The sequence below is a fragment of the Falco peregrinus genome, chromosome 6, assembly GCF_023634155.1.
Source record: "Falco peregrinus isolate bFalPer1 chromosome 6, bFalPer1.pri, whole genome shotgun sequence".
Classification (NCBI taxonomy): domain Eukaryota; kingdom Metazoa; phylum Chordata; class Aves; order Falconiformes; family Falconidae; genus Falco; species Falco peregrinus.
The window spans coordinates 21,197,099-21,212,166 of NC_073726.1; the positions used below are offsets into that span (position 1 = coordinate 21,197,099).

General features: G+C 44.3%; 1 protein-coding gene across 1 annotated transcript in view; it reads left to right on the plus strand.

Annotated features, from left to right (window-relative positions):
• Positions 1–15,068, plus strand: part of SHANK3 (SH3 and multiple ankyrin repeat domains 3) — a 368,446-nt gene that overhangs the window by 75,625 nt on the left and 277,753 nt on the right.

Genomic DNA, 15,068 nt, shown 5'->3' on the forward strand with positions numbered 1-15,068 from the left:
TAAGAAGATAATTAACTCCATCCCAGCTGAAACCAGGATGTGTCTTCTTATGATGCTTGGATCTTGGGAGCATGAAGTTACAGAAAGCTCTTGGATGAAGATGGGGTGTGTGTGTGTGTGTGTGTGTGTGAAAGATACAGAGCCTGGGAATACAGTATAAAATGAAAGAGCTGTGAGGCTGTGCATCTTTCAGTAATATTCTGGGAAGTAATGAGACTGTCTCTGGGACTGGCAAGGTGGGCAAAGATGAATTGCTGTCCAAGGATCTCTTCATGAAGTAGTCAGAAGGTTTAAGAATTATTTTGGGGGTCAAGAAAATAAAATCTTGGACTCTGTTTGCCTCAATTGTTTTTTTCTTCTTTCCATTTTTTCTTCCATCTATGTATGCAAAATTTACCCCAGAGAAGTCTGGTTGCTGGAGTGCTGGCTGCCAGGGGTTGTCTGCAGGGTCCTGGCTGAAGCGAGGATCAGCCTCCAGCATGTTTTCCTTACGGATGGGGCAGTGAGGGAGGACCTCTCCCCATTTCCCCTGCTGTGAAGCCTCATAGTCTTGTTCTGAGAGAAGAGTTACTGCTTTTGTTGTTCCTGTTTCAAAGTAATGCAGGTTATTAGTATTTATTACAGAGTTGGATTTCTGTGTGTGAATCACGGGCACATTTCCAACCCATGAGCAGACTCCAAGCTGATGATTAATTTTCTGTGTTTCTGGTTCAGCTGGATGGTTTTTCAGGTTGTTTCTGAAACACTGGCTACTTCTGTACTCAGAAATTTAGTGTGTCCGGACCATTTTTCAGCACCGAGGTCAGCGGTGTCGTTCACACCATTAACCTCTCTTACCCTCTCAGATAACGCAGCTGCATCCCAACTGCCCTTGGGAACGGCCTCTGCCAGGCCTGAACTGGGAAGGTGAAAGCTGGTGCAGCCAAACTCTGGCAAGAACCATTTGAACAGCACCCAGGAGCATTTATACAGTTTAATTTGCTGGTGTAGCTACTCTGTCTGAACCTGCCAGGGTGTCCTGATAACAACTGCTCATAGGAAAGACAGCTGATAGCATGCAGGCACAATCGCTGTCTGTCCTGGAGCATGTCCAAACAGCTCAGCTTCATGTGCTTTTCGTCTTTGTCCCAAGACCTTACAAGCATTTTAAGGGATCTTTCCTTCCAAAGTCCTCTTCTAAAGTTGATTCAGCTTTCCAGAGTATATTATATCACAGAGTGCAGTGTACTGCTTGAAAAGATGCCGTGAGAGTTTTGGATCTGGTATGGTTTGAACCCAGATGTTATTTCACAGAAGGGTAGAGGCTTACAGGAGCAGGCTTATGAGTACTGAAAAGACTGTGTTAAGTATAGAGTGGGAGGAAGGAAAACCACCCGACCCAAATAGTCATTTGGATCCAGTTCAGAACCAAGGGCAAAACCAGAGTGGATACTGTGAGATGCAAAAATAGACTGTTGGAGCAGAGGCAGCCTTGGACACTTCACTTCTGGAGTCCCAATTCTTGTGCAAAACCAGTTCATTGCTGCCTGCTTTGCAATTTTTTGAAGATGAAAGAAGGACATAAAGCTGCTGTTCAGTATTCATGGGTTCCTGGAATTTAAGACCAGATGGAGCTATTGTGCCATCTGACCCGACCTCCTGTATCTCGCAGGATGCTCTTCACCCCCTCTGTGTGTGTGTGTTCACTAAGCAAAGCTTAAACATGTTTTCCAGAAAGTCATCAATCTTGATTCAGGAAACAGAAGTTCCTTGTCTTTCCTTCGTTATTTGGTTAATCACCATCACTGTTTAAAATTCGTATCTCATTTAAATTTGTGTGCTTCAGCTTCCAGCTGTCGTTATACTTTATCTTCTAGATTAAAGAGCACTTTAGTATCTGGTATGTCTTCACATGAAGGTATTTATACACGGTAATCAAGTCAACATTCAATCTTCCTTTCCTTAATTAGGGAGAGGCCAAACTCCTCCGGTCTTTCATTTGAAGGTTTTCTCCAGTTTTCCTGTCATTTTTGTGACTTATATGTCACTACTACATTTTGAAGAGGTTTTTAGGAATGCAGGTACTAGACAGCCTGCTGCCTGCCTGTGCCACTTATCATGAGCAGGCACAGCTCTTCATGCAGGTCCCTGTTCTCCAGCATCCCAGGGCTGCGTTTGGGTGGATGGGGGTGACGACGCATCTCTGGGATGGGGCCCCGTATTATGTCCTGCTGGATGGAGGGGCCAGGGGGGTTTCCCTTCCTGTCCTCCTCCTGCGTTGTGTCCTACCCTGGGATTATTTGGCCCATGTTGGCTGAATGAAGTGAAACCACTAAGTAGCTCCTTGCTTGAGAAATTTGTTTTGGGGAGGTTGTTTTCCTTCCTGTTGACATCCCATGCAGCCTGGGCTAGATGGTGGAAGAGCATGGTGGGAAGTTGCTGCTTGCTGCTGGGCCACTGACCACAGCAGCGCGGCTGAGGACGTCCAGCTTGGGCCCCCAGGCAGGAGCATCTTGCAAAGCCATGACCGCAGGGTGCAGCTGCTGCAGCTGCCCAGGGCAGCACATCTCCTTCCCAGTGTGTAGCATTTCAAATGGTGTCTCGTGGAGTTTCCATGCCTGTTGTTCCTGGTTCTGGGATTGCCTGGCTCTGATTGCTCCCAGCACTCTTCCAAGCCTTGTGGCATCTACAAATCTGATTAGAGATTTGTATTTACTTCAGGATAATTGATGAGGATCTAGAGTAAGAATCAAGTGCAACATGCCAAAAAGCCTCTTCAGCGCCCACGTGGTCAGTCACGTTCCCCAGTGACTGCTCCAATGCTGCTCTTCAGTTGGATTTTTGTTCATTTGGAGCACGCCTGACTGACATTTTATACCACTCATTTTTAATGTCATGTAGGACTCAGTCAAGCATGAGTCTTACATCAATACAGCTATCTGCATCAATCAGACTTCTAATTTACCGAGGAAAGGAATTACGTTTGAGTAGGAAGACCAATTTACTGTGAAGCTTGATTGGGCAATATTAATAATACAGGTATTCTTTAATGATGTGTCAGTTAAATTCCAAATCAATTTCCCCAGCTTTTCCCAGGATCAGTGTTATTTTTCTGACTTGTAGTTTCATGGATCATTTTACTTGCTGCTTTTTGAACATTGGCCTGACACTGCTTTTCTTCTGGTCTTTTTGAATGTCCCTATATTTCAAAATGTGTTAAAGTTTAACTTTTTTTGGACCACGAAGGTCTTCAAGGAGAAGATAAAGAGGACAATATACAACATTCATTAGATGTAAACTGTTTATTCAGTCCTGGGTAGCTAATGCCAAAAATCCATATTTGGTAATGGAAAGGAAGATAATGTATTTCCACAGCAGCAAAGTGAAAATAAATGATTGGTCAGTTTGCTGCCTGTATTTATTAGCAATCATACATTACCTGCCTAGTGACTGACTGGCTTGCACAGGGGCTGGGAAGTCATTGTGGTATTATCAAATTTAAACAACAGCAGCCAAACCCCTCTCTGACAGTCCTTCGCCAGACCAAATGTGGATTTCTTTACTCCCATGCCATTTGTTCTTGTTATTATTCTTAATTTTCTAATTTTCAGTTCATATCAACTACTATCTATCTCATCATGTCCTGTTGTTAGAGTTGTCTCTGTAACTGCCACCATCACTTCACTGCTGACTTGGGAGGGACACGTGGAAGGGGTTCTCTTCGATTTATGGATTTGTAGTTCTGGGTCACACAGAAATTGTTCTTCAAGATTTCCCAGTCGCCTTTTACTCTTTAATTTGAAACCTCCTGTGTTTGCCATGATTGATTACTTAATCTAATTTTCCTTGGTTGAATTCCTTAGGAAGCATCAAATATTCACCTGGCTAGTTGAGACTTTCTTGTTTCCATGTCATCTCTAGTTGACTTGATAGCAGTCAAATATTTAGCACGTTTTTATTTATCACATTGAGATCCAAAGTAGCATTCCCCTATGTTGGAGTATGACAGTGCCTATATTCAAGTGATCAGTTTTCTCCTTTTTAGAAAATGAAATGACACTTATTGATTGTTGGATGGGACACTCAACATTTCCCTTCAATTTAAATTTGCCCTGATAGCGCAAATGTAAATTTATGCAACTTAGAGATAAACACTTAGGAAGTTAATGCTTTTTTTTTTTTTTTTTGAGTTCGTGGTCTGCAACAAAATCTTAATGAAGGACCTTTTAACTTATTCCTGCAGTTGTTAATCTGTATGCATTCAAAGTCCTGTTCTGAATAATTAGTGGCCATATGATAGATGATGGGATTTTAATGTAGACTCTTTCTCTGGTCCTCCTTGCCCACTCAGTACTTCCTTATTCTCACAACAAGCAGGCATATGTAATGTTATAAAATGGCATAGCTGCCTGTAGATTTCAGTACTGACAATTATATCATAATTCTTATTACCAGCAAAAGAAGTCCACATCCTTTTTCTTGTTATCCGGCCTCCTAGGATTTTGCAATCAGTAAAGAGGAAGAAAAAAAAAATCTTCCTCACAGTCTTTGTCAAATGGGCTTAATTACTTCTGACATGGTGCATTTGTGCTGCATTTCCCTCTTTGGAATCATTTTGCTTGTGTTCTTAGTTTAACATCTTTCTAATTGCTCTACCTATTTCTCAGCCAAGATCATTATCTCACCTCTTGGTGAAGTGTGGTTTCCTGAGAAGCCTCCAGAACGGACTCTCCTCAGCTTCTGTGCTCAGACATGTAAATACGAGTGCTGCAGCATGGTTCCTGTTCACTTGGCCAGGTTTCCAGTTAACGGTGAGGGGCACCCAGATGCATTTCAGCGGCTGGCCCTGAGGCTGCAGTTGGTCGCCTGGGCTGGGCACCTCACACCAGGGATCTGAGACATCAACATGGACCTGGCAGGCTTGGTGCAGGGCTGCCTCCTGCTCTGGCTGGCAGCTTGGGTGGGATCGGCACCTGCCGTGCTGGATGGGGTCCTCGCTGAGGTGGCTGAGTCCTACCCATGGGCTGCTGCAGCTGAGTGCCACTGAGTTGTCCACCACATCTCCATTAACTGTGGTGGGAGCTTACCTGCCCACACTTACACGTGCAGGCTGAACCCATCCCTTTGGGTTCAGCTTGAGGAAGACAGTCTGCTGGTTTTCTCTTGCAGCTTGGATAGTCTTTCTTGGTGATGCTTTTCAGGACCTGAGCCTGTCATGTATCTTTGTATAAAATATGAGATGATGGTCTTGCTGAAAGCAATCAGAAATCATAGAAAATAAAATACATTTGTCGGTTTTTTTAACTGTTTCACTTCTGGCCACAATAGTAATGAACACAGAGTTAGACTAGGAGAGAAAACCATCTCAAACTCCCTTCTCCATCCCTCTTTGATGTCCCAAACAAAGCAAAACAAGTACATGAGTGTTTGTGTAGTAACTGCTTACTCCTCCCAGCCAAGTTCCTTGCAGGGGTGCTGATCATGGTTGGTACTCCTGTTCTGTTGCCCATCTTGATGCTCTGTTCTCCTGCTTTCTCTGTCTCCCCTGTTCCCTCCCTGCAGATCCTTCTCCTTGGGCTGCCTCGAGGGCTGGCTCCCGAGTCTAGCTGTCCAGCTATCCTCCCGTAAGTGTTCATATTTCAGATGTTGCACAGTGGTGCAATGTGCACTTCCAATCCATATCTTTCATTTATCACCAGATCACACTTCCTATGCAGGACTGCTTCTTTCTCTCTGTAGAAAGGAAAGCATAGTGCCTCCAGCTTGGCATAGCTCTTACCTTCATGCAGCTGGAATAGATCCATGCCTGAAAAGAAGAAACCATATAAAACTGCTCTTTGGCAGTCCTATTTCTTATGGACTTGTTTACTAAGCTAGAATTCCCGGAATTACTGGAAGGAAGATGAAGAGGAGGAAGGGACCCTATGTGGCAGAATATGAGAGCAGCATTAGGGACTGTGTGGTCTTCTGCCAGTATCAGCAGTCAGTCACATTGGTACAGTTTGGTGCTGCACGTGCGCAGGGCTGTGATACTGCTGTGCTGTCAGTGCATTGCCCATTCCTGAGTGAAATGTGAGCAACTCTGTTCTCAGAGGTCTCTTCATGGGTCTGCAGCTTGGTGGGTGTCACTGTCGTTGTTGTTTGCCACTTCTGCAGAGCTTGGAAGGAAATGACGTTAAGTGGCCTTGCTGATAGTGGTAGGACCTCAGACTCCTTAAACAAGGACTCCACTAGATAGACTCTCCAAAAGATAGAGGCCCTACTGTGATGTGGTCATCTCTAGCTCTGTTTATAGTTTCATCACCTGTAGGACTTCTTCAGATGTATAGCCGAGACAGGGAATTTGGAGGTGGTGTGTGTGGTTGTACTGCCTTTCTGATGAGGTGGAGCTCAAGCAATGAAGGCACATGACAATTCCTGTCAAGGAAAAGTTTCTGGAGTTTATCCTGGACTTCTGGCTGCAACATGCCTCTCTTCTGTTCCTCTGTAAGAAGATAAATTAGTTATCTCAAGTACCTAATTATGCAATTATCCCAAGTTTTGGGGAAAAAAAGTAGCTCATTTTTACTGAAAAATGTTAGGTGAGACTCCTGTAAAGGGCTGAGCGAGCATGCTGGGACGGGGGCCCTGCAAGTGCGGGGTAGTGACAAACAGTGGAGGAAGGCTGAGGGAGGCAGCCACTTCAACCAACACAATTGCAGTTGGAAGAAGATATTTTAACAAGCCTTCATAGTGTTCCCATGTAAAATTGCACTGATGTAATTTACGGTATGAATTTTGAAGGCTGCACAAAGCTGTGTAGACAGTTATTTTAATATGAATATCTTAAAATTGGCTTGGAATAGGCTTAACAAATAGCTCTTTCATCAAAATAAATACCTTTGGGCTGTTTTTCTTCAGTTTAGCTTTTTTCTTTTCTTTTTTTTAAAGTAAACATCTGTACCATGGCAGCATATATAGATGGAGCCTTAGGTTAGAATGCTGTTTGCAAACTGTTGAAGAAGAGCAAGATTAGCAAGGACACTTGCCTCTCTATCTCCTGATAAGGGTCTTAATATTTTCAGTGATGCCTATTTTGTAATGCTGATCCTTACAAGAAGTCAACAGAGGTACATCCAGCATTAAAAACCCAACAGCAGTACGTGCTGTACAAGTACTACCTCTCTGGTGTCTGACTCCTTTAACTAGGGGTCTCTCCCTCTTTCCTATCAATGTTTTTTTGCTCTTGTTAAGGGCCCAATGCATTTTTATCTGAACTTCAAGGTACTGGGCAGAGAGAAAGCAATTTATTTTTCTCAGGTTATTTGTTTCCTGCTACAAGTCTTCATACTCCCCTTTATGGGAGTATGTTAAGCAGCATGACTGACACTCGTCAGTTGTGATCCTTTTCTTGTACCATCTTGTCCTGGGAAAAAATAAGTATACATATGTGCAGCATAGTGTTTTATTTTAGTGAATGGTAAAGTAAAAATGTAATTGTTCTGTGTCCTTCCAGCTCTGCCTTTATTTATGTTGGCTAACCCAAGGGTGATGGATGGAAGAATATTTTGTCTTGTAGTATTATATTCAAGGGGCTTAATCAAGTCTCAGGCTGCAGCGCAGGAGGACGGCTAAAATGAGCATGTACTGTGCCTGAGGTTAATCAAAGGAGGGGAGGCCGCTGGCTTGCCCAAACTGGGAAGGACATCGGGACTTGCCAGATGCAATAAAGCTGGGAATGGAGGGAGTTGCTGAGAGTGAAGCCACTGGAGTCTTGTTGCAGGTCACCATCTCCTTGCCAGTCCCTGTGGAAGCACAGAAAGGGTGTAGAGAGAAAGGAGAGCATTGATTTAATATTTAATATCGTATTGATGATTTGGAGTATCGTATTGTTGATTTGGACTTTGATTGTACCAAGGCTGAGCTAGTTCAAGAACTGGCTTCTGTGCCTACAGTTCTGGACAGAACCTGGATGGATTTGTAGGGACTGCCTTTTTCTTTGTTTGCTGTTCAAGCTTACTTGTGGGCTGTGGGGAAGCCTTCCTGTTGAAGCACAGAAGCCTTTCATATGGTTATTGCATCCAAATCCATCTGTGAATCTACAGGTGCCTGGGAATTACCCCCTGGGACCCAATGTTCCTTCCAGCTGGCCAGAGAGATCCGCAACTGTGGCCAAGCTTCCCATGGCAGAGCCCCATGGCATGGTGGCCAGCGGTGTTGCGACCTAGTCTCCGAGATGAGGAACAATGCTATGAGTGCGGGTTTTGCCTCCTCTGGGAAGTGGGGAGTTGTTGCAGACCAGGCTGCTGAGCTCCCTGCATGCAGAGGACAGCCCTGAGAGCCAGTGTGAGGCTGGATGGGCACTGCGCAACGCGGGTAAGAATCACTGCTTGATGACCCTGATTGTGGAACCACCTTTTTCTCACTGAATTCAGCAGGAGCATGCCAGGAGACATTTAGGGGTGAAGGCACAGTCTGTGCTGCCTGGCAGGCAGAGGCAGAAGAGCAGATAACATGTCCCTGCAGGGCCGGGAGGGCTTGGCAAAGCACAGGGAGGGCAGCTGTTTGCCCCCAAGGTTTTGGGGCAAGGAGTTTTGTGTGCCTCTCTGAATTCCAGGTCAGATAATGATGTGGCCAGTGTTAAATACTGAACTAACAGTGCCTTCGCTCTGTCCCTTCAGCCCATAGTTATATTTGAGTATAACAGCCAAGGTGGAGGCAGTTACCAGCAATAAATCTTCCTCTGGTGCTCTGCTTCCTGAAGACAACAATGCCACAAACTTCCATAAATATTCTCTATGCAGAAGCCATCCCTCATTGCACCATCTTCAGGAACTGAAAATCTTTGGCCTTCTTCAGCTTCTCAGGGATTTTCTGAACATCTTCGTCCCAAGTCCTTCTGAAACAGTGCTCCTCAGTCTTTGCCAGGAGATGCCCACCTGGCCCATCACCTAGGACTCTCAGATTGGGAAATCTAGTAAAAACTGAAACTAAAGAGGATAAAAACACAGGGAGGGGAAACTCTTCCCAAAAGGTCTTAGAGTTTTCTTGCCTAATCCTTTGAGGACCTGCAGGGGTAATGTGCATAGAGAGAGGAGAGGCCACTTTGCTGCTAAATCAAGCCTCCAGATAAGTTGAAAACCTTAGTCTCTCCTTGGTTGGGAATACTTCTGTACTGAATTTTTAACCCAGAGCTTTCAGGTTTATCAGTAAATTGGTGGGACTGTGGGCAGATGTCCAACTAAGATTTCAAGAGAAGGAATAAATAAATGATGGTATTTCCAGTGCTTGGTATTTAGCAAAGATAGAAAAAGCTGCAGTGCCTAAGTGCTATTCTTAACTTCTCAGCCATCCTTTACAAAATCACTGTAGTAAATTTACTCTCCTTTTAGGCAGAGCAGCATTGCTATTAGCAATGCTCTTTTATCCACTGTGTCTCTAGGGATGAGTCTACGAGAGATATTGCAAATACGCTCTGACACCAAATGCTCCCTTCTGTGTGGCCATGTCTTCAGCATGGATAATTACAAACACCCTTTATTCTCCTTCCTCATACAAAAGCAGAGAAGGGGAACACAAACCCTTGAGGTTTTGGAAATTCAGCCCTTAAGCAGCTAAAGCTTTCTTCTTCATCCACTCCTGTGCAACACAAGTGTTCCCTTCATCCCCATCCAAAGGCAGTTTGTAACTGCTCTGCTGATTTTTGTGGCAGCGAATGCAGTATTACTGTCTGAAAGACTTTGCAGTATAGATCCCTAGCAAAAATGATTCATCCTTTTCTTAGTTTCTGTAGCCTTTTCTTCTACCTCTCTTGACCTGGGGAAAAAATATCTCGGCAGAAATTATTTGTGGGTCATTATCTGTGATCCTATTCAACACAGGGAAATTAATAGTCTTATCTGCAGGTTTTCCAGAAAACAGAGCTCTCCTGTTGCTCATGAACTATTTCTTTTAAAGGAGAGAAGTTGTATAACCCTGCTCGAGGTTTAAATTCTAGCAGTTCGGAAAGGGATATATCTGTGTTGTGGATGAGAAGGATGATATACATTGCCCAGTTCATCTGAGCCATGAAAATACCTGCGCATACTCTCAGTTTCTCTTTCCAGCCTTTGCTGTTCTTTTTGTTCCCAGGACACACAGCAGCCATGCTCTGGGACTTACCATCCATGCTGTCCCCTTTAGGGATATGAGTTGCAAGCGTGCCCCTCTCATGCTTTGGCTGTGCTGTATCCAGACTGCCTGCTAGCTATGGCATAATGCATTCAAGGTACACATGCACAACTACTTGATTAACAGCCTGAATAACTCACATTCATAACTCACAACCCTGTCTTCCTTTTTCTGCCATTATCAGAGCCTGTTTGTATCCCTAAGGTCAATGCTAGGTGTGTTTGCTGGAGCACAGCCGGGTTTGCAGCCCGGTCTCACCAGGGTCCCCTCACACCTTGTCTATGCAGGTGTTGCATGCTTGTCCTGGGCTGAATTCTTCTGAACAGAGCAGATCCCTTGCATGCAGGCAGTGTGTGGTGGGGAGCACTCCAAGGCAAGCTGGACTTCCCTGCTTGGAGGAATGTTCTTCTCCAGAGTTAAATCCAGTTAATGGACTTCAAATAACACTGGCTGCACCATGAAATATTGTGCGCTTTGCGGTGCTGTGCTCACAGCAGAGCCAACAGGAAGATACGGCATCATCCCAGCCTCTTCAGTGCCAAGCCTGGTATCTTCATTTAAGCTGCTTTTGGGAGTGGTTTTAAGCTGCACTCAGGCAGCTGAAGTGCAGCAGGTATTCCCCTTCCCCTCACTCTGCTGGGGTGAGAGGGCAGAGAAGAGCCACGTCTTAAACCACTGCAGCCCAGTTTGCTGTTGTTCATGTTTCAGTGCTGCAGGATTGCTGGGAAGATATTCTAGGAGAGATTAACTGTCTTTGACATAGATTAGAAGAAAAATTTCACAGTTTTTTCCTGTAGGTACATTTTAAGGATGTAAAAAAAATTCTTGAGAAGTTATTGTCATTCTAAAATGAGACCCAAGCCTGAATGATAGTTTAGCATGTAGGAAAGAGAAGGACAATCCTCAATATTTAGCATAGGGTGGCAACTGGGAAACAGCAGGAGAATGAGCGGAAATCATTGTATTTGCAAAGAAGTATTCTTGACTGTGTGCAGCAATACAGACTGTGTCCCCAGTACGATGTGAGGACAAACAGCAACAGCAATAAGTAAGTGGGGAGAAATATTTGCTGTGCATGGCAGTGCTTTCTCAGCCTTCTGCTTACTGTTAGGAAAAAAGCCCTCTGCCCACGGCACGGGAAGCATGCCCCTCTCCTGCTTTGGCTGTGCTGTATCCAGACTGCCTGCTAGCTATGGCATAATGCATTCAAGGTACACATGCACAACTACTTGATTAACAACCGAATAACTCACATTCATAAATGATATATTTTCTGTTGCTTTCAATTTTAGAAGGTGAAAGTTACAGCTGGAAGTGCTGGTTCAGCCAGCAAATTGTGATTAGAGAGAGGAAACAAAGGATAAAACTCCAGTGCCTTGTGGTTTGTATAAGTATTGTCCTCCTCAGTTTAAAATCTCTTAACCTAGTTGCTTTAATCCTTTTTGGTTTTTTAAGCAAACTGGTGGCATCTCTTTGAATCAAATGCACAACTGGAGATCAGTAAAAAATTGTATGTTTGCGTTCAGCTGAAACTGAAGATGAAACGTCATCTTGTAATGCTTTAACCTACAGCTGAAAAACACTACCATGAGGTTCTACTTACACAGGGTATTTGTCATAGGCAGATATTTTTGTTACTGTGTACTATAGGTCTGTATAGGAACACTGAGTAGACAGTAACTCTCCTCTCCAGTAGCCTGCAATGAAAACTTTCGTATCAAGCCTGTTGTCATCTCAACTTGAACAGACATCCTCCCTTTTCCTAAATGATAGATTGAGTCCTGGAGTAACACGGATTTTTTTTTGTTTGTTTTTGTTTTAAAATTCTGATATCAGAGTGGAAAGGTTGTTCCTGCTGGTGTTGGAGCACTCTCCAGGGTTTCACTGCCTTCCCTCACTGCCTTTGCCTTGCCATGTGAGTTCCAGCTCTCATGGTGACACTCCTCAAGCATGAGGAGCCTCTACAGGTCCTTTCGTCTGTGAGGCTGTAGAGGAGCATCCACATTGTGTGACACTGTGACTGTCCTCTCAAGTTGTCTCTTTGCTGCTGGCTTCTGGGATTTGTGTGGATAACACCTGATCCAGAGCTGAGCCAGCTGCAGTTGGCAGGAACAGGGGATCTTGGTCCAGTTCTGGGGACAGGAACTTAGAAGTTTTATTCCACAATGCAGCCTTGTTTGAATTCATGGATTTCACAGGCATGACCAGCCTGAGGATTGCCAGAGTACCTTGTTTGCAATTCAAACATTAGCAATGCTTTTCATCCTAAGCTTTTTTTAGCAGAATGAAGAGAAAACATAGTCACAAGACAAAAACATAGAGAAAACACTCCTTCAAGTGGAGCAGCAATGAACTCCTGCGAGCTTTCTGGACCCGGAGTTGCTCCGTGCTCCAGCTGTGGGAGCTACGCGCTGTCTCAGCAGTGTCCTGCCCCAGCACTGCCCCAGTCCTGTGCTGCTCTCACCAGCCAGGCTGCTGGGTTGCAAGGGTGCCCTTTGCACAAGGAAATCCTCTGAGAAGCTGTTCCATTCCCACCTCTGCTTCCCTACAACCCACTGATTAAAGGAACTGTCCCACTGGCAGCTTTTTAGACCCAGACCATCTCACCTGCTCCTTCCCCAGGCTCCTAAGCACTGGTGCTGCTCCCAAGTACAGCTCTTGTCTGCTGGCCCCAATTTGCTGTTGCAGGTTTTGGCTACAGAGTTTAATCTCACCCGTCAGGGATGAGGTGCACTCGAGCAGCCACCATGCATGGGTGGGTGCTGGCTTTGTTGTGAAGCTCTTCCCGTTACAGCTGCTCTGTGAGCGTCAGAGGCAGCACTGGTGTCAAACCCACACTGTGGAGCTTGGCTGCCGAACGGCCCAAAGGCAGAGTCCAACCTGCAGCTCCTTCTTACGTCCATCTATCACTTTCTTCTGCTGTGCAACCTGCAATGCATTGTCTTGCTGGTTCTTGTTTTCTGCTGCAGATCTTGTGCACTTATTAGTTAATTACTTCAAGTATATATTTGGATACACACGTCTCCAAGAATTAACAGAGTGTAATCACTAAAATCCTAGATTAGGTAGTGATTACATTAGATTTAGTGAACAAATTGCTAGCTGCAGTTCATTCAGTGCATCTTGAAACACCCTTTTTGGACCTTTCTCAGTTGTCAGGATTCAAGATAACGTGATAGATTTTACAATTGAATTTGGCATATTAATAACTGAGACTAAAGGAAGATTGGAAGCCTTGTTTTCTCTGTCTTTTGCCTCTTTGAAAAGTTTGTCTCATTTAAACTGAAATACTGAAAAAAGACTGGTGATTTAACTGCATGTGGAGATGGAAGTAGATGCCTGGAGCAGAGATTGATGAGGATAGTTCTGTTCATATGCACGGCCTGAAGTTTGTATCAGTCTGAGTTCTTATCACACTGCAAGGGCCAAATATGTGCTCTCAAAATAATTAAAAATAACCATAAATAAGGAAAAGATTTGATAGAAATTATGGTGAAAAAGCAGTAACTGAAAGTCAGTGATAATGATGGAAGTTAGATTTGGATTAGATATTAGGAAGAAATTCTTTACTGTGAAGGTGGCGAGGCACTGGCACAGGTTGCCCAGAGAAGCTGTGGCTGCCCCATCCCTGGAAGTGTTCAAGGCCAGGTTGGATGGGGCTTGGAGCAACCTGGTCTAGTGGAAGGTGTCCCTGTCCATGGCAGGGGGGTTGGAACTACATGGTCTTTAAGGTCCCTTCCAACCCAAATCATCCTGTGATTCTATGAAATCAAAGCAATGGTATTTGGCACAGAAGGTAAGCGACGGTCCTTAAAAGGCTGTAACTTCACTGGACTCTCCTCTCTGGCTTCCCTTTGCCTTTGGCTGAAGGTGGCCCTAGCTAAAAAGCTGGGGCATGAGAGCTGGGGAGCTGCACAGCGGGTGATTTTGGTGTTGGTAGAGAGGAGAAGAAAGGCTCTTCTGCCCCAGGAGCTCACCCACAGTCACCTGCTCTTCATCTCCCTTGGTGTATGGTGTGTGTGTGAACTGGAACCCCTGCACCCCCATACTGCTTCAGTGGAAGTGCAGACTGTGCTTCCACCATGGCCGCCCAGCTCTTCTGAACCACAGAAACCATGGCCATGTCTCTGCGAGCTCCACCAAGGTCTTCCAAGAACCTCCCCTAGCACCACATCAGCAGTGCATCCATTCATCTGTTAGCCTGACATGTGGCGTTTTCCACCGTTTCTTGTTCTGCATCAGGCACTGCTTGCTCCTGGTGGCTGCATGCAGTGTGAGAAGGGATGCAGACCCTTACTGATAACACTACCAAACTCTTATCTTCACGGCTACTGCTAAGCTAAGGGAATATTTCCACTGCTTATTCTTGGTGACGTTGCTAGTCGTGTGGACACAATTACATTCCCATGTAATATGCATGTTGTTACAATGGTAATTACCTTCGCGTTTAAATACATCTCATATTTTCTAGCTATAAAGCATTGTACCTGTCCTGTGCTAAAGTCTGACATTGGGCAATGAATGCATGAAGCCATTGTATTTATTATACCATTGACTTTGTCATATGTAAAAATATTCTCTGTGTGTGTATGTGAACTTCCTTAGAGATTACTTCTTTTCTTCCAGATTGTTGTTAAAAATAATTGACAGGTTTGAGCTGATGTTAATCCTTAGAAGACCCAGTTATAACATTCTCATTTACTGGTGATTCCTCTTATTGGTGAACCCATCTTTAATCCTCTTGACCAACAGTCTTCAGTAATCTTAATTTTTTATATTAATGTCTTGTAGCACAAATCCCAGAGAGTTTTAGCAAAGTCACAGAACCTTTTCTGACCTCCACCTATCTTGTTTAAAAATTTGGCTAAATAGCAATGCTCTAAAATTAATATTCATATGCTTTTTTATTTGTATGTAAAACCATTTTATTATTCTCATTT